The sequence below is a fragment of the Calidris pugnax genome, unplaced genomic scaffold (genome assembly GCF_001431845.1).
Source record: "Calidris pugnax isolate Ruff unplaced genomic scaffold, ASM143184v1 scaffold13, whole genome shotgun sequence".
In the NCBI taxonomy this organism is placed as follows: Eukaryota; Metazoa; Chordata; class Aves; order Charadriiformes; family Scolopacidae; genus Calidris; species Calidris pugnax.
In genome coordinates, this window is record NW_015090810.1 from 18,383,247 (window position 1) to 18,405,185 (window position 21,939).

Sequence of the window (21,939 nt, forward strand, 5' to 3'; positions counted from 1 at the left end):
AACAGGAGGGTGAAGAAAGGATGTCTCAGGCAAGGCAGGCATAGGCACTACGTTTGGGAAAAAACTTTCTACAGTAAGAGCAGTTAAGCTCTGGGACATAATCCTGGGGAAAAGATAAACCTTTGTCGTGAGTTTTTTAGGAACAGGTGAGACCAACATATGTCAGGTAAGTTATAAGAGGAGTTTTAGGGCCAAGGGATGACCTCTGAGTCTCTTCCAACCCTAACTCCTTTGGTCCTATGATGAACGCTCACAGCATAAAAATGTAATAAACAAAAACAAAAGGAAAGGAGTAATGGAGGTCACTGTAGATGGCAGTTAGCAAGCCACCTCCCAAAGTCTCTCTGAAGGGCTGTCAAAGTTTCCTCAGGAAGTGACAAAGACAAGAAACTTTGCCTTAGTCCTGAACCTGGCAATGTCTTCTGTGGTTGCCACACACAATTATGTCAGGACTTGGCAGAGAGCTCTAAATCACTCCTCCAGCCTGCATAAAGAAAATGTTGGGAGCCAAGGCACATGGCATTTAGCAGCCACAGACACGATTAGGAAACCTGGCAGATCTTCCCAGCCGCACGCCCAGCCACATTTCAGCACTTAAGCACAGCTCAGGAACACACCAGGCCCCCCACACACCCCCTCCTCTTTCACCCCCTCAAGATAATGCCCACTCAAAACAGAAACACTGTGTGAGCCAAATGGGAGCAGTAGTTCATTGTGCCACATAAACTGAGCTGCAGCTAAAACTTGCTCAGCCCCAGAAGCAGGTGGCCTCTAACACAGGGACAACTGCAGCAAACAGACTGGACCGAGAGACCAGGAAGAGTTTGAGGGGACAAGACAGGGATTTGGAGCAGATGCTCAAGCATTGACACTTAAGAAGATGAACACCTTCCATGGGGAGATACCTCACCACCCAGCAGCAATAATTTACCAGGTGAAGTAGTTTAGGAGCAGGCTTGAGGCCACTTGCATGGCAACATACTCAAGAGAGCTATTAAAATTTTAGCTCCATAGCTCTTACACGGAGGGCTGTGAGGCACTGCACAATTAGGCAGGCATCCTGTTCCTGCCAGCCCATGGCAAGCCAGAACCATGTCTCCTCAAAAAGCCCTGCCCTCCCAAATTCACCGGTAACAAAGCTCTGCCATCAACAAAGCCTACCTTCCAAACTGACTCACACTTAGCCTTGAGCTGCCCCACATTTCCTCTCTGTCCTCTCTTGCTGGTGTCTCCTTCAACTCCTATAAACCCCAGGACCATCCCCTTGCTGTGCACGACTCCCAGCTGCTCCAAATCTCCCATCACACCCAGAGAGAGTTTTAAAAACCCCAAGCTACTCAGGAGGAGGAGGAAGTGAAATACAGATGCCCAAGTCCCAGTTACGATAGATTTCTGTTGAAAACTAAAGGCCAGGTTCCCTCCTGTGCTACAGCATGGATGTACCCCCAGCATTGCCCATGCCAAGAGCTGAGAACTGACTCCTCATTGCTACTGCAATGGCTCCTGGTCGTACTCGCTCTGGAGGACTGGGTTACCTTCAGGGGCTGGCAGCACGGAGCACAGCTCTGGTTTTTCTCTTCCCCTCTCTCCTCACCCTTCCATCTAGACCCTCTACAGACAACTACGGCTTTGGTGCTCATGGAGAAGCTGCCTCTGCAAACATTGCACCAGCTGCATTTTTTCCCTCACTGGGGAATTCTGAGCTGGCAGAAACAGCCCAAGCCCAGACCCTTCGCACAGCTGAGGGCTGTAGACCATCAGTGATCCTCCTGTCCTATTTAGAGGTCCAATCTAGGGCTTTGTTCAGAAGTGGAGAGGAATACAGGTTTACAAACCAATTTAAGCCCTAATTTCTAACAAGGATAGGAACTCATCTTGACACTTGGACAAGACGGACTTGATTGATTATGAGATACTAGATACAATACAGATTAACCTACAGGACCAGGACCTATTGAAAAGACAACTGTTAAGATTCTTTTTGGTAGAACAGAAAATATATTTTTGGGTTGTTAAGATTAATGCCTACACTTGTTCACATGGACAGGTACAGAGTCTCTCTGTTCTGGAATTCTGTTTGAGCTTCCCAAAGGGATGTGTCGTATGAAGAAGTCCTCACTTTTAGGAAAACATGACATCAACCTCCATGGTAAATGAGATGTCTATGATCAGAAGTAGATGGTTTTCTAGGATTACACCCTATTAAAACTCAGGAAGGAACATCTCACTAACTACTCTAACTAGAGACACAGCTTCCTAAGCGTTCCCACTGCCACTCTATCATTTTAATGAATTTACATAGTAATTGCATACTCTTAGTAACACAGAACTGCTTTATAAATTCCTTTTCCTGTTTTAAAAGAAGTAAACAATTGCCTTCCAAAACCTCCAGTACACTTTAGTGTTACAAAATAGCAATAAATAATGGGCAAGAGGAATGTCATTCCACAAGACACTTCATCTCTACAAAATTACAGGATTTTCTACTGGGGAAGAAAAATAAAGACATATCCACATACTCTACCACAGACTCCTCAGGTTTGTACAAACCACATTTATTTTGTCGCTGTGCCATTTTAAAAGTTGAAAGCAGGAATTCTTACCAAGAAAGGAGGAACAGTCAACTGCAAAATAGCTCAGGTTGAACTCTCCAGTGCCCTGGCACTTACCCAGCAGGAGTGGGTACCTTGCCCTAGAGCAAGGGTCAACACAAATCAGAAAGAACTGGGCTGTTTGTATTTGTTTGGGTTTTTTTAAACCTTCACCTCACTTGTACTGCGTGGAAAGAGAATTCACTCTAAAACGCCTTCATCCATGCAGCTTTTCTGAATGTTTATGGAGATAAGGACCTAAAAGCAGCCTAACAAATTATCGCACCTGATAATTTGAGAAGCTTGATTTTTATTTTTTTTTTTTTTAATTAAGTAGCGATGCTGTGGCAGTGCCGGTGAGAGGAGGTGGCTCTGCCTGTCCCCCCGCGGTGTTTGTACCCACTCGGGAGCCCGTTTTGGCGGGCAGAGAGGGCGATGGAGGCGGGGGGGGCCGGCAGAGCCCAACTGCAGAGCTAAGCACATTGCTGCTCCAGATGTGAACACACGGCGCACACGCGGGTCCGCCGCCAAAAAAAAAAAAAAAAAAAAAAAAAGGCAACGAAAGGACATTCCTGTAAGGGGTCGAGCGAAAGAAGCTCTCAATAAACCCGGGCGAGTAAATAACCAGGGCACCCACACAGCACATCGGGGCACAGGCACCCGGGAGAAGGAGCCACCCAAAAGAACGTCTCGGAGCCGCCGCTTCCCCCCCTCCCCGTTTCGCTTCCCCCCCTCCATTTGTGGCAGGGGCTCTTTGAAGCCAGCGCTTGCGGGTGACAAGACCCAAAAGCCCGTCGAGGGGGTGGCGGGCTGCAAACACCCCCCCGGGTCCCTTTCGGGGCTCCCCGCGGCCGGAGAAAGCCGGCTCTGGCGGCGACGGCCCCCGCTTGGTTGAGGGGGGAAAGAGGGGGACGGGGAAAGATAGGGAGCGCCCCCCAAAGCAAACCCCTCACTCCCCACTTCTCTCTTTTCAAAAAGTTCCGAAACAAGACAAAAACAAAACAAACAAAAAAATCACCGAAGCCTCCCCCCGCCCCCCCCGCCCCGGGAGGCCGGTGAGCGGCGGCCAAGTTTTCGGCGGGGAGGAATTCACGACGGCCGGCCCGACCCCCCAGCCCCCAGCCCAGGCCAGTGAGACGCGGCGCCCTCCGGGAGCGAGGAGGAGGAGGATGGCGGAGCTGGGAAGCGTTCCCCTTTCCAGCCAGCACCCCGCCTCCGGGAAAGAAAGGTTTTGGGGGGGGGAGAAGGGGAGGAAGCGGGTGTATGTCCCCCCCCGGGTGCCCCTAAACCTCCCCCCGGGGCCGCCGCCGCCGCCGCCGCTGGTCACATGCACGCGGCCCCGGCCCCGCCTCGCGCTCTGCCCGCCAACCGTCCCCCTCAGCCCCGTCACGGTTCCCGGGTCCCGTCGGTGAGAGATGCGGGGGGGGGGACACACACGGAGGGGGGTGTCTCGGCTGGAGGAGCGGGTCCAGAGGAGGGCAAGGAAGCTGGTGAGGGGTCTGGAGGACAAGTCTCCTGAGGAGAGGCTGAGGGGGCTGGGGGGTTCGGCCTGGAGAAGGGGAGGCTGAGGGGAGACCTTATCGCGCTCTATTACTACCTGAAGGGGGGTGTAGAGAGGGGGGGTCGGTCTCTTCTCCCAAGTTACAGGCGACAGGACAAGGGGAAATGGCCTCAAGTTGTGCCAGGGGAGGTTTAGATTGGCTATTAGGAAACATTTCTTTACAGAAAGGGTTATCCAGCACTGGAATGGGCTGCCCAGGGAAGCGGTCAAGGCACCATCCCTGGAGGTGTTCAAAAGACGGGTTGACATGGTCCTCAGGAATATGGTTTAGTGATAGTTTGGGGATTTTTGGGGGTTTGTTTGTTTGTTTTTTTGTCAGAGTTAGGTCGATGGCTGGACTAGATGATCGTAAAGGTCCCTTCCAACCTAGGCGATTCTGTGAACCTGCTAGGTGCTGCCAGCCCTGCGCCCCCCGCAGCGGGAGGGGGTGTTGTGAGGGGGTTGTGTGGTGATGGGGTGAATATTTGCTGATGTGGGATGGGGAAAAAATGAGGGGTGGGAGGCTGCACCCTGCCCGGGCGCTGCGCTGGCTGAGGGATGGGGTTCGGGCGGCTTGGGCTGCGAAGGATCTGCACCCGTCTGCCCTTAGCTCTAAAAGAGTAACTCCCATTTTTAGGCACTCTTCGTAATCCCCGGGTTTTAGTGGGGGTAGTTGGTAGTGGGGCTGCACCCCACAGGTCAAAAAGTTACGATAAATGCTGCGTTGCAGCTAAGATTAGCCCACCAAAATCAATGAGGGGCTGGGGGGTGTCGTAACGGCTCCTCACTGCTCCCCGTAGCCCAAGTCCTAGAATTTATGGAGAATTGCATGCCATAACCCCAGGAATGCAGAAAAGCGTTGTCTGTCAGCTATTTTAGCTGTTCTGTTCTACTTACAGTTGTTTTTTTTTTTCATTAATTTATCAGGTAGAATTACTAGAGGGAAATGAAGAAAATCTTGATTAGTCATTGTGAGATTACTGCCACGTCATTAGGAGCTTCCTGGCAATAAACTGTTGTGGCGTTCATTATGTCACTAATTAGTTCCACATTGGGTCCTGCTCTCACATTGATAGGCTGGAAGAAGATGTTTGCACTCTTCCAGAGCTCCCAAATCCTAGGCCAAGGAAATGCTTGGAACAAAGCGGTTGTTATCCCCAAGGAGGAAAACACAGAGCATGTCTAGTGGAGTATCACAGCCTGTCAGGAGAGACGCTATCAAAAGAGAGATATCAAAGGAGAGGCTCATCAGAGTGATGCTTGTGGTTTAATTAAGCTTTTCTTTTCTTTTCCTTTTTTTTTTTTTTTTTAGGAGAAATAAAACACAGCAGGTTTTTCAGACAGCCAATACAGTATATTGCTAGGATTCTCTCTCCTCGTTGTCTTTCCACAAGAATGTATAATACAATAAAGTCTTTCAATAAGCAAATAGAATACACTCACTAACATAGAACAAATACAGTTTGCAATCATAGCACAGCTAATTTAAAGCAGCCCAACATTTCAGCCAGTAATTAATTCTAAAAATTGACAGTAGATATTAATTTTATGGGGTTTACACCATCTTACTTCATTCTTTCTTTCAATTTTAAATCTGAGTAAAATGTTTCTCTTCTAACTTTGATTTGGACTTTTCCACTGTTGAGGGACTGAGATTCACAGATAGTGTTATGGTTCAGGATAAATAAATTATTCTTTCTTTTGTCACATCTTGAAACATTTCCGTGTCTTTCATGTGTCCTATTGGTCACCTATCCCTTTTCTTTGGTCCATATTTTGTAATACTTGAAGTTCAGGAAATTTTGCTTATTGCACACTTGAGACAGTATACAAGCTGAATTAATTTCAGCAAGAAACACTTGAATTACATGCGATTCTAATCTGATCTACGTTAGTTTGTGGATTACAGAAAGAGATTGATAAGTGGCACACTATATTCAAAGCTGTTCGGTGTCACAAGCACAGCTTGAGGGCTTGTCTATAGGTCCGCTCACACTAAGCTGCAAAGATGTAATAAGAGCATCCATACAGCAGATTAATGTGCTTTATGTCACTTGGCTTAAGTCAGTCCATTTTTGAGACAGTAATACATCCCACTGACTTCAAAGGCAAGTACATGCCTAATTGGTGCCTTGACTCAATACCACCATAATACAAAAAAAAAAGCACTTGAGAACTCTGCCCAGGAAAACAAGTGAGATTCCCATCTTTCTCCTTATCTGGGGAAACTTCTTCTCGAATACGCAGTGGTGAAACAGGAGCCCTCACTAAAAAAATGTTGAAGCCCAGAACTCAAAAGCTTACTTCTGAAGATAGCAAATAACTAATTAGCTACTTACAAACAAGCAAATTGTTTAGAACGGTAGCACGAAGATGACCCAATGGAAGCTGTTCAGGCAGAGACAGCAGGAGAGAGGGTGTTAAGGAAGGGCAATTTTACTTACACAGGCAAAACGTCTGAAGAACCAAAAAAAAAAAAGAACAACCAGAGGAAAAAATAACCCATTGTACTCATTTAAACAAAGAGTCTAGGAACCAAAAAAAAAAAAAAAAAAAAGGAAAAGTAAATATTATGAAGATGTATCAAATGCTTCTGATACTCATCTAAGTAATTAAATACGGATTCAGGAGTCTAAAATCAAAGTGTGACATCTGCATGTTGCTTTGTTGGCTGAAGTACCAGAGTCTACTATCCCCCAAAATTAGGGAGATAAGAAGAGAGCAAAACAACAATACAAACAGACATGTGCTTCAGTATTAAAAAAAGCTAATGACGTTTGTTCTTCCAGGAACTGGCATAATCCTTGTGTTTGTCTGCATGCAAGACGCTGTGGTCAGGAAAACATTTCTGAGGAATTGGTCATGTTGCAGTGTTTTCAAATGGCTGGTTAAGAGCAAAGGAAAACAAATCTTCGCATCCTAAAGTTATTATTTTTTTTTCATTTTGTAGCATCTTATTAAATAAATAATAAATTATAAATTTTGAAGCAATGATTTACTTCACTTCTTTCTACTCAGCTGTATTTTGCATTTGGGAATTACAAATCCAAGCAGCTTTCTTCTTCAGCAGCCTTCCTTTAGAGTTCCAGGTAATCCCTTCTCTCCTCAGAAATCATTTGCTTCAGTGTCCAGAAACCAGAGGAGCCGGACCATCCTCTAGTTTATTTTAATTTTAATTGCACTGATTTTAAATTAGTTACTCCTTAGTGTGAGAGATTTAGGTCCTCAGAGCTGGGCTTAAGCCAGCAACATGCGATCTGGCTCAAGGTGTTTCTGAGTGTGTGATAATTGGAAAGTTTGTTCAGGCCTGTCTCTGTCTGGAAATTCAAGGTAGTACAAGTTGCCTTGGGAGGGTAGGATTGATTCATCCTTCACTTTCTTTGTGTTTTTTTGTGGTTTTCTTTTGCTTAGACAGCTAAAGCAGGACTATCTCATCACTCACCCTAGTTTTTCAGTGTAACACCACTGATTGCATGTAACAGAGGAAGGAAGACAGCCTCCTCCTTAGAGGCACAAAACCAAGAATACGGAAAACTGGGTTATTCTCCTGCCTGCAGCGTTGCTTTGCTGTGAGACCTGGGGCTGGGTACCATCTGCATGTGGTCCTCCAGCAATGGTAGCTGGGGCTGCTGCCACCCTTCTCTTTGTCCCTATCCACATTTTCCTCGGGTTGTGCTGGTAGAGGAATATTCCTACATGTCAAATTTTCTACAGCCTCAGCCTCTTCATCTCTAAAAGTAGTGTAGTGGTATTTATCTGGCCTGGATGGGTAGGAAACTGGATGCTTGTGAGGTGCTGGCAATGTTCACAGGCTTTTGAAGGCATCTGCCTTCCTCCTCTTGCTTTCTGTCTCCACTGAGTGACCTATGGAGAGAAAGATCCCTCCAAGACCTTGATGCGTACCCAGCTCCCAAAAATGCTGTTGTCTGTCCCAAGCACCTGATGAGTTACTTCCTTTCTCCCACTGTTGCTTTCCCTCTCCATTTCTTGGCAAGCATCTTCCACACACAAAAATGTTATCCCTCCTCTGCACTGGCAAGTTCAATCCGGGCCCTCCTACTATGGGCTGCCATCCCAGCTCTTATTCCCAAGGCGGGGAGCAGGAGGCAAGTTAACTCCACGCTGCCCGGGGAGAAGTGCCTCTGTGTCCCGTGAATGACACAAACGTGCAGTACAGTAATGACTGCCGCCACACAAGTTTTGCTGGTGCCTGCCCAAGGAACTGCCAAAATCTCTTTAAAGGAAGAGCAGCTGCTGCTGAGCAAGCAGTTCTTCGAGCAGGAGGAGCAGCTTCCAGCTCCGACCCTAGATCCCGTGCAAAATCCGGTGGTTACGAAATGGCTAAGATTCTGGAAGATGCTATTTTTTGTTCATTTTTTTACTTAATCAAAACAAAAGTTAGAAAAGGGCTGCCCTGGAAAGGCATTGTGAGACTCCTGAGACATGAGAAGCAGAGAAGAACAGGAATGACCGGTAGATATTGAGGGCCTGTTTCCAATTTCAGTCACATAGGTCTTAAGCCACTGCAATTTATTTTTTTTTAGCTTGAGCAGGGTTATTCCACTTCATTTCACATGCAAAAAGTGAGTTAGGCCCTTCATAGCATTAATGCCAGGAGAATCTGCAGCTGCCTGTTACTTCATTTTATTGCAGTGTTGCTTCATGTTTTCACTGCTCTTGCTTGTGGCATTTATATGGTCCAGTCACTCCATCCTGAAGAGAAAATCTGCTGGGAAAGGTCAGAGGGGAGTAAACCTCTGCAAGATCCTACTTGCAGCTTCACTGCCAAGTACTTTGAAAAGCAGCATTATTGCTGTTGAAAAAAACCTGGGGCTTGTTTGTACAAAGCTTACCGGCGTGCTTCTTGATAGACCTTGTAACAGATGCACTGTTCCTAAAGTTCTTGGGAAGGATTTTTGGCAGTAATAGATGTGCGTTTGTCAGGAGGGTCAAATTTACTCTGCTGGTTCACCGTTAATCCCCAGGGCAATCTCCTGTCGCAGGAGAATGGTAGGGAAAAGTAATGCAAGTTTTCTCATCCTTTGCAAGTGGTGTGCCATAGCCCCAAGCTGGTGATAGCACATTTCTCCACTGAGACTGTTAAATGGGGAAATAATCAAAAAAAGCTTTTTTCTTACACCTGAAAACCAGAAGCTGAGGTACAACTTGAGAACACTAAAAATACTATAGACAATTAAGCACCAAGAAAGGAAAAGAACTAGCTAAAGCAAAATATCACCTCAATTAAAGAATAGACATAAATTGGCCTTAGATGGATTTGGACTCGAAGTTAGGAGTGGGCTTTCCAATGATTTGGAACATTTTCTGATGGTAGCTGTCAGAGCAACAAAGGAAAAGCAAACTAATTTAAAGGTAGAGCTTGATCTATGTAATAAGAAATTTCTGAGATTAACTGAAATAAGTCAAGATTCGGTGATCTAATCGATGACTTGTCTAAATCACTAAGTAAATTTGCCAGTCAATACCAACTGTTCGGGTTAGACATCAGGCCTACTGCATCACAAATAAATCAGGTTAGAGCTCTTTCTACTGAGACTGAAATCACCAATGTATTTCATTTAGTCCAGCAAAAGCCATCCAGCTGCTTGAGCCTGTATATTGCTTACACAGCCTGAATTCATACAATGAATTCCTGATGAAAGCTCCATATCTTACTGTCAATCTCCTTTTCCATATGAACTTTATGAAAATACTGATGTGAGCCCATGATGTTGGATAAGTCCTTACTCATGTAGCATTCCATACAAAAATATGCCTGAGCATGTGTGTGAGTGGATTGTAAACAGCAATCTAAACAAGAGGTTGTTGTGATTTCACGTACCAAGGCACAGTTCAAAACAGGGGCTGTGGGCATTCAAGATTGCAGTTCAGTGGTTCCATAGCTATTATAACATGGTTCATTTTGCAGGTTTTCTCCTTGGACTGTCAGTTTTGAGTTACTTGGAGAAGACAGCATGATGATTATCATGATGGTGTCCATGGAGGTGACATGAACTGTCTCAGTTTACTTTTGCTGGTGCCGACATTGGTTTTCTCCGTTCTTTTCATGCTTCTGGTATAGCTGATACCTGTTAGTTGCTGCTTGAAAAGGGAACTTAGAGATCAGATTCACCCAACTAGATGTTGTCTGCTTGGAACTATAATTGGAGAGAGATCTCTGCTTCAAAATGCAGGGAGACTTTGCAGCAGGACAGCGATACCTTCTTGCCTTCCAGCTCACTGCAGCCCAGTGAGGGGCTCATTATAAACTACAACTGGATTTACTGAATAGCAATACTGTCTCCCTCTAGCAGTATATTCCACAGTACACTATTCTCATACAGAATAGCGTAGCATCTAGTGGCTAACTTTGCTCAGTTTACCACCATTAGCTTTGTATGGGGTGAAGGAGCCTGTGTTTACTACTGAGTGAAAGGAAGGCATCCACAATTCTCCTTTTAATTAAGCTTAGCCTTGTAAACTATGAAAAGGGTATTATACTAAGGCCAACGTTTTATTGTCAAGCAAGCAGGCTCCTATTGTGCATATTGCCAAGGAGAGATAACAGGGCTCTTATACTGTCAGGAATTTGTCCTGCCAAGTGGGCATCAGGTTTGTCTAAAATACACCCAGTGTGTGTGTGCTGCCAGCCAGAGAAGGTTGAACTTCACATCGATTTTTCTCATTAAATCCTCAGGCAGTGAATGCACATTGATAGGTGCTTCCTCTGGTTACAGAAGACCCAAACAAGGATCTTCCAAACAAGCCTCGAATGAAAATTTTCCAATGAAAATGTGTCTTACAGGAGTTCAGGTGGTGAGCAGGGTGTCCGTAGCCAGCTTGTGGTGTCCCTCCTATCTTTTTGTCTGCATCAGTGGAACTGGGTGTTCATTGTAGACAATCATGAGGCAACTGAAAAGGCGGAATTAAAATTCAGTTCTACGCCAGGTGGTAACTGAGGAGACTTATCTTACGGACTAAAGTTGATTCACTTGTTTAGATTTAACAGTGAGGTGGTTCTTTGCAACACAAACACTAAATAGGAAAACAAACTGAGAAAGAAATCTCAGAAGGAGGAAAATCTGATCAATAAATTTTCATCAATTCAAAAAATCTTCTGCAGCATGAAACATAGAGTTCCTGTTTCTGCTATGAGTAAATTATTTGTGTGTTTGAATGAGTTGAAGCCTGAGTTTGGGGCTGTGACCTCTCCTCTTCCCACCACCAGTCTAAACAGTTCTGAAATCCGGAGGATGTTTGATGTAAACTTCAAATATCCTTTGAGTCTATGTCCTTTATGAGGACAAATTAACCCTTAACAAAACCTGCAAGTTTGCAAAGTTTTGAGCTCACATATTGTAGTTGTTGCTGTTAGGATGTCTGCATTTTTCTTTTCAGGAGAAGTCCTTGCTGAATATTTATTCCAATTTCCATGTGCATTAGTGGTAGTACCACTTTTTTATGGAATTTGCCTCCAACACAGATGAGTTTATTCAAACCTAAAAATAAATTAGAAGTCTGTATGCCTTGTTTTGCTGGTTTTTGAATATTTAGTAATAAAATAATTTAAACGGGGGAAAAAATGCACTACGTGATCAACAGCTTTATTTATGTAATGAGGAGTAATAATATAGCGAATAAGCTATAACTTGTCAGAGCCTTGAGTGCACCAACAGATGATGATTCCCCTGACACAACTAGTAGCTAAGAGGCTGTCTTGAAGAGCAGAAATTGGGAGTATGCACAATGCAGTGTATTTTATCAGTCCAGATTTTTTACCCTCCTTTTCAATCATTTTTTGTGGTTTCTTTAAAGATGATTGAACTGTGATGGGTGTTTCAGGTCCAAAGATCCTGCATACACTAGGAGTCTCTAAATGTTGTTATTTAGGGTGATTTAAATGCCAAGCAAAGCTCTATACTAAGCCTGCATTCTAAGGGTATGCAGACATACCTCCATCAAGTAGCAGGTAGATCGGGAAATCACATCTCTCACCTTCACAGTTAAAAAAAGTTTTAAGAACTGGTGAGAATAAAAGTAATAAAGCAATAATTGGAAAGGTCAGTTGTGAAGGTATAATTTAAAGAGAACTGGCACTAGTCATCTGCAGTACTGGAGTAAACAAAGTGAAGATCTATCTGCAGGACAATTTTGGAGAGAAGGTACCACAGTCATAATTTTTCTAATGATATCAGGAGGGTGATAAAATGAATTAGAAAATAATCAAATCTGACATACTGACAGAGACAAGATACCACTCAGTCAAAACCCAGAAAGAGTCAAAAGTCTCATTTTGGTGTTATGACATATTAAAAACAAAAAATAACCTCTTGGTGGAACTCTTCAAGTCTTGGTTTAAGTCTGAGTTCAAGATAGTTCTCCTGAAGCCAAAGAAACCCCTTCAGTAAGACAGGTGGCTGGAATGGAGATGTAGTCCCCAGCCTGCCGGTCCATTGTGTTCATGCAGTCATTAGCAAGGGAGGAGCTTAGCCCATAAACACTTTGGACTGTATTCGAGCTACTGTTGTTCACTGAACTTCTGGGTGTGTGTTTTAATTGTAATCCCTCTTCCAAAAAAGCTCAGATGAAATGCACCTTGGTGGGAGTATCCCCTTTGGCTCCTACTCAGGGTATGGGAGCACTTGGGCATCTGGGTGACCTAGGTCATAGCGCTTGCTTGTGGCTGCAGAACAAACAACAACCTGGAAAGTAAGAAAATCAGACCTCTGGAAATAAGAGAGGATTTGGGGAGCTGAGTCCCAAATGATTTGCAGAGAGGATGGGGAAAAATGGAATTCCTGGCTGGCTTTACCCTGCAGGAAGGGGAGGTAAATGACACTGTGTGAGCTCAAAGACTTCTATCGAAACGCAGAGCTGCCTGGGTGTGTTATCCCACAGCAACAGCAAGTTCATAACATCTTATATATTCCAACACAGGAGTGAGGACATAAGCATCCCTTTGAGGGGACACCTATTCTACACCTATTCTTGGACTTGTCACCTAAAAATTAAGCTCAAACTGAGGGCTGGTTGGTTTGTTTATCTATACCAAGGGAAGAAGTAAAATAGGCAAGTAGTCAAGCTCAATGTACGTATGCTGCGGTGCTAGTGGCATCTAAGGAGGTAAATGTGGAAGGAAAAAGGATGCAGAGATTTTTGAGGATAAGAACACAGAAAGTCTATCCTAAAGCAAGATATGCTGCTCCCAGTTCTATCTTTATGAAAACTCTAACTCTGGATCAAAGAAACAAAATCGCTCTAACAGCTTGGGTTTTTTTTAAGATAAGCCAAATTTTCACTGCCTCTCCTCTTAACTTGCAGTAGCATGCAGTACTCGGCATGCTTTTCTGTTTGCTTACCAAAAGGTATCATGAGATGCATATAAATGCCTATAAACTAAAGCTTTACAAGAGAAAGAACTTTTCCTTTATTTTCAATTTCCTAATATCCTGAAGTTTTGTTCCTTGACAATTTTGAGAACTGTACAGATTAACTTGTAAGGGGTAGGTGAAGGACACCACAGCAAGCACAGCCTTCTGTTTAATCTGTTTCTCACTGGGGCAAATTACAAACTAAAATCTTCCCTGTGTATTTAATCTAATTTAAATCTTAAAGTACATTTGAGTAAATGGATGTAATATATTATTTAAAGCTGATCCGTTAAGCTATGGGTTAATAGCATTCATACCCTTAAAAAAACCACAGTTGATGTAGGAAATTTTGAGGACTAAATAGCATCTGTGGAATGTTAATTCTCTATACACAGGTCTTGAAAAACAGCAGACTGCCTTTCAAAGTCAAAGGTAGAAAGCCCCTGAAGACATTATATCTGCACCTATATGTCCTATACTGCATCCTTTCCAGCACTAGGCTCAGGGCTACAGTCTTTCTTTTAGCTCCTGTTCGCAGGAGAGTTCAGCTTGTCCCTTTCTGCCCTTGTTTTGTGGGAATGTACGTCTTGCAAGCTCCCTCTCCTCCACAAAACTTTTCCTTGTGAAACAGGGTATCCACAGCCTTCCTTTTGCTAGTTATCCTTTTATTCCAGTAAGCTGTCCCACCTCACAAATGTATGGATTTTGCCAAGGAAGCAGTTAGGACTACTGTAATAACATCGTTTAGCCGCTGAATCATTTTGAGGCATTGAAAAATGTCACTGGTACTGTCAAAGCAAGGAGAAAGCCTGTCTGCTCTGGCTCCTGATGTACAGCACATGTACATTGCATGGTACAGCATGTGCTGTACCATGCTCCAGGTATGCAGAAAAGCAGGGGTGTTCTGCTGATCGGACCACGACATCCCTCAGCCCTGCGGGGCTGTGGGAAAGCCTGGCTGGGCTTCCAAGGTGGTTATTGGCCTCTGAGTGCATCAACGTGCAGAAAGTAGGGATAAGAGCAGGTTACTAGGTTCCTACTCTTTAGCAAGCAGTATTAAAAAAAAGAGACATAATTCTTGATCAGCAGCCAAAGTGAAATTAAACATAATATATTTAAACAGATGTTTTATAAATGTAACAGCTTGCTTTTCAGTGATTGAACTCAGGACAACATTATCACTCATACCAGTATGAAACCCTCTAAGTAGCACTCAGTCTCCCAGTCTTAGAGCTCCTTGTTCTCAGTACGAGTTGCTCCTTAGTCTCAGCAACAAAATCAACGCTGTGGTTTTCAAAATGCTGCTTGGAAAGGGCTGCAAACAGGAAGAGCGCAGAGAGAGTGAGGTATATGCATGCAAATGTACAATCACAACAAACCCAGCTCAGCAGGCTTATGGATGCTCAATTAATAGCAAAATTGTATTTAAATAAAAATGTTGCAACCACCCTGTTAGAGGACAGATAGAATTTTCTTCTCTGTTGGAACTGCAGACAATGTCCCTTTAAATCAATGTTATTTTCATTAATTTTATCTGTTTCCCTGCCCTTTACTCCCAGCAGGTCTGACTGTAGTCTCATTGCCAATGGAATATCTGAGGGTGAACGATGCAGCTTTCTCATTTTGCTTTAATATTTTCACTGGGGTTCACTGGAATAAATGACACTTGGAAATATACTGAGGTTCTCATGGGCTAAATCCATCTTTATTCAGAAAGAAGATTTCCTGTATGCTGTGCTGGACAAACATATTCCACTAAATCATTACTTTGATCCCACCCACATTCCAATACCACTGTGCATACTTTGTCGGACTTTCTTTATGAATCACCCAATAAAACACACCCAGTTCAAGATATTATTGGCAATGCTACAGTCTACATACATTAAATCTCATTTTAAACAAAAACCTTTGAACCTGAAATGTTGCCAGTGCTTGAATCCAAGAAGTCATCCAAGAAATGCAGTAACCTAAAGCTTCTCAATATACCTGACACCTTTTAACTGTTCCCACGGTTAAAAAATACTATAGCTTACATTTGTACCACAACCAGGCATCCAGTGGTTCAAGCCCTATATTATGGCCAAAAAAAAAAAAAAAAAAAAAGGAAAAAGATGGTAATTTATATCTCAAGTGAGCAAAGCTGATTTGGGAATTATTGAAACAATGATCCTAGCCAGGAGATTGTAATTGCCCTTTCACATCTAGGTAATTTAATTAAACAGAGAAACTATTTTGGGACAAGACAGCTCTTTAAACTCTTGATACTTGCTATTACAAACCATCTGGCCCTGTATATTGTCATATTTCGTAACTCATACTGTATCACCATCTTCCTCAGAGATTAAGAGATTATACATGGGGTCTTATGTTTATTTGAATCCCCTCTTGGTTTGTGCACATTTATTTCAGATAAAACACTTTGTTCTTTGGATTCCCTCCAAGTTCAATAGCTGAAAAGTTCTGTGTAGGAACTGGCACGTCAGAACCATCAGTTGTCCTCCTTATTTTAGGTAGTTTTTTGGTGGTTGTTTCTTCTGTTATACAATCCTTGCTCATAGTCTGTAGATCATTTTCTAACCCTGTAAATAATATAGACATTGAGTCTTTTAGAATATTCTCAGCCTGCACTTTTAGAGGAACAACAATTTTGATTTCAATTATTTCTTCAGTGAATGGACCTCTGCTATGTTTTGCATATATTTGACTGGTTTCCAAACGTGCCACTGTCCTTCCATACATCTGGTTGGGCTCAGTGCTATATGAACTGTAATTACACTGTTGGTGATTGAGTTGGAACACAAGCAGAATGAGTTCAAATCTGCCCTCAAAAGACTGTACAAATACTCACATCTGAAGACTGACTCTTCTGAAGGTCTAAAACACACATGTGTAGCTGACCCTGAAATTCAGTGGGCTTCCTACCAAGAGCCAGGGTTATCTAAACAAAGAGTTCACTGGATGTAACCCCTTGACTTCTCCACCCTTCGCATTTTTTAGGATTGACAGATCCTAGCAATCACACAGACCAGGATAACAAGCCATGTCCCAAAGCAATCATTTTTGTGACACGCATCCCACTGGCACCTACCAGCCTTCAGATCAGCAGAAAAAGAGCTTAGCTGCCTGCATAGGCATGTACCCAATTCTTCCTGACTAAATGGGTTACACCGTTGTTGGCTGAACAGGGTGATCAAGAAGACTTTCAGTCAGCTAGCATTTACACAGATTGTGAACCAGAGTTACTCTTGAAGCTGACCTAAGCCCAGTTGAAATCTGAAAAGGGTCTGCAGACAGGCTGCCAGACCACACTTCAGCCAGGATTTGGGTTTTGTTTCTATTTTACTTTGGAAAAATACAATGTGAGTATAAGAGAACAATAAGAAGGTTCAAAAACAGTCAATGAAAACAGAATTAGTAGTACACAGCAGCTTGCTGAGAGGAGTTCGGGATGGGGGAGCAAGAGGGTGAGGAGTACTGGTGCTGTGGTAAGAAGAGAAAGAATCATAGGGACAAGTTGGAAGGATGTGAAACTGGTGTTGGAGGACAATTGCAAAAAAGGAAAAGCAGGTTTGGCAGTAGTGGTAATTTGGTGCCATTTGTCCCTCTGAGATGTGTTCTGGAATCTGAATAACTTGACTCTGATTCAGAAGAAGAAGAGTGTGAACTGACTGTATGTGCCAATATCTAAGCAGACCTAGAGATATGCAAATTTAAACTCAGTAGACCAGGAAATGAAGGAGTGAATAAATGCAAATATATTAATCTGAAAATCAGGTTGGGTATTGCCAGGTAGGGACTGGCTGGGTGGGGAGACTGTGTGGGCTGAGGAAAGGCTGGAAAGCCTGGCTGACTCAAGGGCAAGTCTAACAGGGAGGCAGGGTCTGGCCTGGCACACAACTTTGAGCTGGCACATTAGGAACCATACATTAGATCAGTACCTGTCATATATGTAGTGGCATCAGATAGTGAAAAATAGCACTGAGGACTTTTTGGGGTGTGCTTTGTTCTATTTTATTCACTATTTTCCATCTCAGGCCTCAAAAAGTATTAGGCACATCACTTTGCTTCTTTTGGTCTCTGCATCTTTACCTCGTTAAGAGGAGAACAATGACCTTTATTTCCTTTCAAAGTAATTTGGAGATCTAGGATGAAGGGCTGGGGGATATCATAATCTACTACAATAGTATCCCAGATGCACATATACGTGTCTTGAAATAGCCAAAATTCAGGACTTTTTTTACTCTCTTTTCAAAATAAGTAAATAAATATATATTTATCAGGCAATTCAGTGAGGAAATGATTCAGTTTCTGGTTGCCCCGTCTTGTTTCTTTCCAGTATGTCGGTGAGACACAAACCCCTGAGAACCAGGAAATCCAGAGTTAAAATACATCGGTACAACCTGAACTCTGCCTTGTTTGATCAGTGATTCAGTCTTCCCCTGGCATACATATGCATGACACATGATTCCTGAAGCAGAGCATCCCAGAGCTGTAGCACAGCTCTCTTAAAGGAAAACTGGCATCCAGGTGAGCGCTACGAAATGAGGAATCCTGTATGTATGTATGCTGCATTCAAACGCTGAGACCCAGCTGCCTGAAACAGCCTCTGATACATTAATTCCTTGTCCTCTTTTACAGTGAGCTTAAGCACGTATAGAATCATCTACAGACATAGACTTTCACTTGCTGGCTATAAAGATCACAGAGCACCCTCACGCAGTGTCTACAGCCAAAGGAGTTGAGGATATCACCACTGGTAGTGGTCTTAATAGCAAAATGAGGCATTGAGACTTGTCTCCTGATTTACACACTTCTTTTCCTTTTGCCCACACAGCTACCATCTTCATGCCACCGCTGCAATGGATTTGCTTGCAAATTAACGCCAAGAGCCATCGCGAGCTCCAGGTGCAGCCTTAATGTTGCACCAGGATGAACCTCAGGTGGGTATTCTCTAGTTTTCAGAGGCTTGAGCATCACTTGAACTTGCTGCTGTCCTGGAATGACATGAGGAACCCCCAAGGCAAACTTAACTTTGTATTAACCAAGCTCTTTGTCAGCAAATTTAGGTGTTAACTTATTCATGTTTGGCATACTAATGTGTTTATAATCCCTCTGTGAGGCCTTCACTGGGTGCGAGGTTTGCAGGTAGTCACCAACTCAAGCTCTTACCCAGGGAACAAGGAAAATTAAATAAAACTGAGTGGTGCACAGTCAAAAACTTTTACAACCACGCAGGATGTATCAAAAAAAACCCTTCCAGTGTTTTTATTGGAGGTGAAAAAAGAACAGGAATAGGGGAAGGGGAGATGGAAGGAAAAGGGAAAGGAGAAGAAAGAAAAGGTTTTATGACAAACACCTCTTTTTAGTGGAAATGTTTTACTATATTTTCACATGCAAATTGACCTTGTCCCAGGCTTCAGCAAACAGGTTTTCATGTGTATCCAGACATATTACAGATATACCCCTGTGCTTATGTGTGTATATGTATCTTAATCTATATATTTAGTCATGGGTCAATTTTGGTTAAGCACTCTATGAAGAACAAGAAGATCATCTAAAAAGTTAAGAATGTATAGTTTAACCACAAAGCACAACATATGTGTGCAGACAAAATCCAGGGGGTGGACAAGAAAACTATGAGTCAGTATTACTCAAGAGGATAAGCAGTTGCCTTGGTGCACCAGCAATCTAACCCCGGACATTTTTTGGTAGGCTTTACAGGAAAAGAGAGTTTTGCAGAGGAATCTGAAGGAGGATAGCAAAATGGCTGCACAGATATTTATGGGGAGCTCTTCCCACACACGGAGGGTAGCCTGGGAGAAATGTAAAGCTACTTAGTGTGTGGACACTGAAAGCTGGCATTGTTGTCTGATCAGACTTGCTTCTTCACAGCAAATGAGAGAAAACAGATAATAATATGCTAGGTAATAATATGATAAGACAATATGGGTGAGTTCTTGGGGCTGCAGGGTTTCTGAGCCTGAGGTCCTTATACCTGGAGCAGTTTTGACTGAAGAAGCATCACTAATCCAACTACAGAATAACACACAGCAAATATGTCTAGATGGGTGTTGGGCATCTGGTGTCTAACTCGGTCACTTGTGTAGGTTCTTCATGTAAATACTATAATGTCTTGCTGATTGCAAGACACATGATACGATACATCATGTAAATAGTGATACAGCTGTCTTCTATCACATGGAAAGGGTCTTGCCAAGGAGTGTTCCATTTGTACCCTTCCATCCACAGCTTTAGCTTCCACCCTTTGTAGTGTGGTTTTCCACGAGATAGAGTGTGCGAATGTGAGTTTATCTATTTCTTGCATTTTTAACTTCCCAGTGCCTGTAAGGGTACTCAAACTGACTATGAGAACTCCAGCACAAAACCTGCTAGAACGTTTTGGCAGGTGCTACATTGCTTGCTCCTTAACACGCCTCGTCTAATAAAACAAGTCTGTTATGAAAATTTTCTTTCATCATTAGGTATGTTATTTTAGAAAGGCAGCTCATCACACTGTCTGAAAGAGTCAGTGTCTGTCCTAGACTTACGGGATCTCTGTCTGCCTTGCTTGTGACCACTGGCAGGGAATCTTACCATCAGCTGGAACTTTCTGTCAGGCCCTTAAGGTGTACCTGGGGATTCACTGAGGCTGAGAAGTTTAAAAATATCTGGTTGCTTATTCATTAAGTGTGATTTTGCATTGTGTGTTGGTATGAAGCCAAATATTTATTTATTTATTTATTTTCTCCCTCCATGTAGGTGTCATTGTGTGAGTCAAAGGTTTTGCCAGAGTTTCCACTCACAGAGGAAGAGACCTTTCCTGCCAGTGATGGTGCTGGGACCAACTGTGCCTGAGGAACACGGGCTGATGTTCTACGGGTAATATAGGGAAAGTAATTGCAATTCCTGAACAATCACACTGATCCTTGTTATCTGTGCTATTTAAATACCACACGGTCCTGCCTACAGAGAAAGAACTAACCACCACCTAAGATCACATGCCCATAGTAAGATCCAAAATTAATTTATATGAATTTATGTTAAGTATGATCTCTTGCGATCACCATTTTACTTTGCTTTATTACATAAATTGTACTTCTTCTCTTTAAACAAATATGTACATAGAAATAAAAAAAAATCCCAAATACACTAGAAACCATTACATAATTAATTGACGATAATTAACACTATAAATACACTTTTAAGAGCAGTAATTCATGTGCATTCCAATGTATAAAACCAGTTGTCACAGACATATCCTATTAAGTACCATTTCTCATTCTGATGATAATAATAATGGTCAAGGTAGCTTTGATGGTCTCAGACCACAGTAACCGGTGGTTAATGTGCTTCTTTGTAAAGAGCTGGAAAAAGTCCTCAAACCCCTCGATTCCTTCAGTAAAGCGAACCACATCACATTTTAGGCTGTTGCTATTGAATTCAGAGGAAGCAAAACTGGGCCTTGATTGTCCCAAAGGATGCAGAGAGGAGATGAGAGAAAACTTCCGGGAAATAATATGCAGTAATAAAGGTAATAAAAATGGGATCTTCAAGTACACTATTTTTCTGTTCTGGATCTATTGCTATTACATCCAGCATTGCCAGTGATTTGTGATGTCAAATATTTCCCCTGAATCTCCTCTTAAATTACCCTGTCAGAGAATAGCATGGTTCATATAACTTAGTCATGGTGAATTTACTTGATTTACTCAGGTTTTGAGGTTATATATCTGAATGAAAGCAAGTGTTGGGTAAGGAAAGGGATGTATGCATTTTAAAAGAAGATTACACGTTTTCAGCCACTATGGCAAACAGAGTGAATGACTACAGAGATTTAATCCTTGTCCAATTTACAAAATAAAAAAAAAAAAAGTATGATGTTAAGAAGCAGCTTATAACTGAAATTGCATGCTTTTTTCAAAAATAATTTAGTTTGCTTTTCTGTGCATTAACAACTTCATCAATTAGTAGAAAGACAAAAATAAGGGCGTGGAAAACTTGGATAAAACTCTTGAGGTAGCACCAGTACCAGTAATGGTCCTTTCTTTTATCAAGCGCTCTGGGTATCACCTAATTAGAGCATTTGTGTTATCCAGCGCTTTTAATCTTCCAATTTAAGAGTGGGAAATCCATCAAAGCAGTTAAAATGACAACCACCCCCAGCAGTGACCACGAGGTACAGCCAACAGAAGCAGAAAAGGATGGATACCTTTGCGTATGTGCAGAGCTATATCGGGTGCTTTTAAAACAAAAGCCAGAACGCACGGCAGTGGGGAGCCCCCCGTGTTTTTAACCCCACGGGGTTTAAGCTGCTGGAACGCGGCCCTTACGGGAGGAGGGTGGCCGTGGGCAGCCCGCGGGCGGCACGGTGTCACTCCCGGTGACCCCACGACGCCCCGAAGCGGGGAATTCTGTGGCCCTGCTGTCTTCGCCG

The 21,939-nt window shown here is 43.0% G+C and overlaps 1 long non-coding RNA gene across 1 annotated transcript; it reads left to right on the plus strand.

Annotated features, from left to right (window-relative positions):
* Window positions 1-3,899: 3,899 nt before the first annotated feature.
* Window positions 3,900-21,177, plus strand: LOC106885953. Its single transcript, XR_001411537.1, has 3 exons — window positions 3,900-3,999; window positions 18,340-18,445; window positions 20,265-21,177. It is a non-coding gene; the product is annotated as an uncharacterized LOC106885953 (long non-coding RNA).
* Window positions 21,178-21,939: the final 762 nt, after the last annotated feature.